Below are 3,718 nucleotides of genomic sequence, written 5' to 3'. Positions count from 1 at the left end.
AACAAAGTTCAAAATGGAGGGAACAACCATTTGGTCAACACGACTTCATATGAGGTGCACTGACATACGGTACTCTAACTAGAGACCTGACCAACTATGGTCAATCACCAAACATCAAACGACGCCCGCATAAAGGATATGACCAATTACAACATTACCACTAAACAACAGTCAAACTCGAAACTGAGGACAAAAACAGGTACCCCAAATCAATCCATACGATAGGGTCCAATCAAACAAAGCATGGCTTGCCATTACTTAAGCAAAAGCGAATACATAAATTAAACTTGCATATGCAATAATCAGTAGATACAATCTTTTCCCAAATTGATTTAAACATTAAATGTCGATCAAGTTTTCTAAATGATCTAAGTTAGATTGCAGTTATCTACCTCATCTAGGTACATGTTGTTCTTGGTTTTCTAACTCACTAAGGTTCATTTGCATCGAACATACATAAATATGTCATAGTGAGTTTTTAAACCAAGTTCACATGAATATAATTAAATAAACATTAACCAAATAAATATGCTATTTAATCTATAAATGAAACATCATGGCCATACTAGCTCAAAAACAATCTTTCCAAATTCGTCTTTTCCAGAGCTCAGTTACACTATACAGATCAAGGAAACATATACATATAAGGAACCCAAATAAAGATAGTCCGTTCCCAACTTAACAATTATTTCCTTACGCATATATAAAAAATTACTAAAATTAAATATTAATTACTATATATTTATTAATCTGCAATTAATAAAATCTAAGCAATTAATAATTAATAACAGAATAACAAATTAAGTATCTAATTAGAAAAATATGCATTAACAATAAATAGAATTTGAAAATTAATTAATGTGTATTTGCCACTTATACAAATAATTAATTACAAATCAATCACAAATTACTAATTAAATGCCATATTTACTTCATTAAAACTTAATTTAAATTTTACATTAAAATAATGTTAAACTATTTTATATATATATATATATTTTGATAAAAAAAATTTTTTAAAAAAAATAATATAAAGTGGGGAGGATACCCATGTGGACCTCCATGTGGGACCCCCCTGGGTAGCTCACGCTACCTATGGTAGCGCTGCTACCAAAAGGTAGCAGTCGCTACCAAGGCAGCGATGCTACCCCAGGGAGCACGCAATACCCCTCCACGTGGTGGGGGAAACTCTGCCACATGGGGGTATGTTATATATATATATATATATATAATTTATTTTTAATATTTACTATTAAACAAATAGCTTACTGGCAAAAACACAGTCTCAACAAAGACTAAAATAATTTTATTTTTTTCTTTCTTTTGAGAAAACTATGAGTTTTCTAATATTTGCAATTCCAAATACCTAGATCCAGAAGAGGGAAAATTTCTCTAAAGCCAACACCATATTGGCAAAATAAGATTGATTAACATCCATATATCCAAACACAGGCAGATTTCTCTGATTAAAGCTTGAATTTGAAAGCATTAATTTGGAATGTAAACAAATTTTTATTGTAATCAGGCAACTCAAGTTTATTTTTTATTTTAAAACAACCAGAGAAACCATAATCTAAACTTGGAATGGAAACAGAACAAGAGGGGATTGGATTATAATTAAAATTACAACTGTTTCATTTCCCCCCAAATAGATGAGATTTTTTTTTTAATCTTTACAAACAGATTTCTTCAAAATCCAAAAAAAATTCTTTAAAACAAGAAGCTAATGAAATAAACTAGAGGCCTACGTGGCTCAACAATCCTGGCAAGATTGAAGAAGAGCCCAATTCTCTAGCTCAAGAAATTCCTTCTCCTCCCAAAACCCCCAAATTTTTCCATCCAAAAATATTTTTCCAAAAAAAATCAATCTCCCATATTTTTCCAAAAACCTAGGTTAAATGGGAGAAGTTTGACCAAAATTTTATTTTTGGAATTAAAATTTTTATTTAAAATAATTCTCCAAAAATCATTCTTTTAAACTATATCAATAAATTAAACTTGCTTTTAAATTTAAAATTGATTTCCCCAAATAACTGAAATTAACCTTTCTATTTCAAAACACCAACAAGATTAAATTAATTCTATTTCAATTAAATTTAAATCTTTCTTTTCATAAGCATAAACAGAATAAATTTGGCATTAAAATTAACCATTTAATTGAACTTGCTACCACCTGAATTGGGCAATTCAATTAACGATTAATCACATAGAAATGGAGCCTATTTAATTTAGTCCCCAAAATACTAATGCGAAAACACACATTTAATCAAATTAAGGATTAACGATAATTACTCGATTTAACCACACACACAAGACACTCAACCCAAGAAAGCCACACAGACAGACGACCCGCATACCCAACCAAAGGGAATACTGACGACGACTGCCGACGCTCACTTGAGCATGACTATGGTCAAACAAGGATCTCACGACCACCTAATCCAACTCTAAGGATTAAAGAGGTACACTCAAACCTGCGAATTTAGGTGGAGACGAACCTCGCACCCATGTGGTACTGTACCTGAAATCTCCTGCAACCAAGAGTCATACATGCATACATATATAAACTTAATGAAAGCGTTAGCCCGAGATAATGACACGAAATAGGAGAATTAATAACTTGCGTACAAATTGGTGTGAAAACCACATTAACAGGTATGCACTAAAATCAAAACATCTGACTATAATCATCATATTATGATAAACTAACCAAGGTCAAACCGAGATTAGAAATTGATTAGGGCAGGGGTACTACAAAATTCAACCCACTTCCACCAACGGCCACAATTCATCATCATTGCTACCAAATTTTTCACTAAGTGGATGGAAGCGATTCCACTTATACCACAGACACCCAAATAGGAAAATTCATCCTAAACTATCTCATCTATTAGTATGGCATTCCAAAGGCCATTATCACAGACAATGGAAGACCCTTCAAGAATCAAGATGTCAAAGAACTGTGTCACAAATTTGGTATCCAACATCGCTTCTCCAGCCTGTACGACTCACAAGGCAACAATCAAGCTGAGCATTCACATTAATAAAACCCTTGTTAAAATCTTAAAAAGGACAGTGAATAAAGTTGGCTATGATTGGCACTTGCAAATTCACCCCACCCTTTGGGTCTATAGTACAAGCATCCACACACCCTTCAAAGCCACTCCATATTCTCTCATCTTTGGTTCCAAAGTTGTCCCGCCTCTTAAGATAAAGCTCCCCTCACTGAGGATATTGCTACAAAAAAATCTTCTTGATGAAGAATATAAAGTAGAAAGACTTCAAGAACTAGAATTGCTAGATGAACGATGCCTCAATGCTTTGAATCACCTCAAAGTTTATTAGATTTTTCTTCATCTTAGTTACAACAAGAAAGTCAAGGTGCGAGAATTCAAAGTTGGTGATCTTGTCCTTAAGGAAAATCAAATAAATCTATAGGATCAAGAAAAGAAAGGCAAGTCTAAACCTAATTGGCTTGTGACCTATGTAATCACTAATAAACATGGCTCTAGAGCCTATTAGTTGGCCAGACTTGAATGAAAACCATTGGATGAGACCATTAATATCATCCATCTGAAGAGATTATATGTCTAAATCTTCAAGGAATCCCAACTTTCAAAAATAAAATCAAAATAAAAAAGCATAAAAATACAATTTTTTTTTTTAAATGCAAAAAAGTAAAGAAAAAGCATTTCGTCCATTGGTGAAAACCACTTTG

This window comes from Cryptomeria japonica, chromosome 5 (genome assembly GCF_030272615.1).
Source record: "Cryptomeria japonica chromosome 5, Sugi_1.0, whole genome shotgun sequence".
Lineage (NCBI taxonomy): Eukaryota > Viridiplantae > Streptophyta > Pinopsida > Cupressales > Cupressaceae > Cryptomeria > Cryptomeria japonica.
This window is presented reverse-complemented; position numbering follows the sequence as displayed.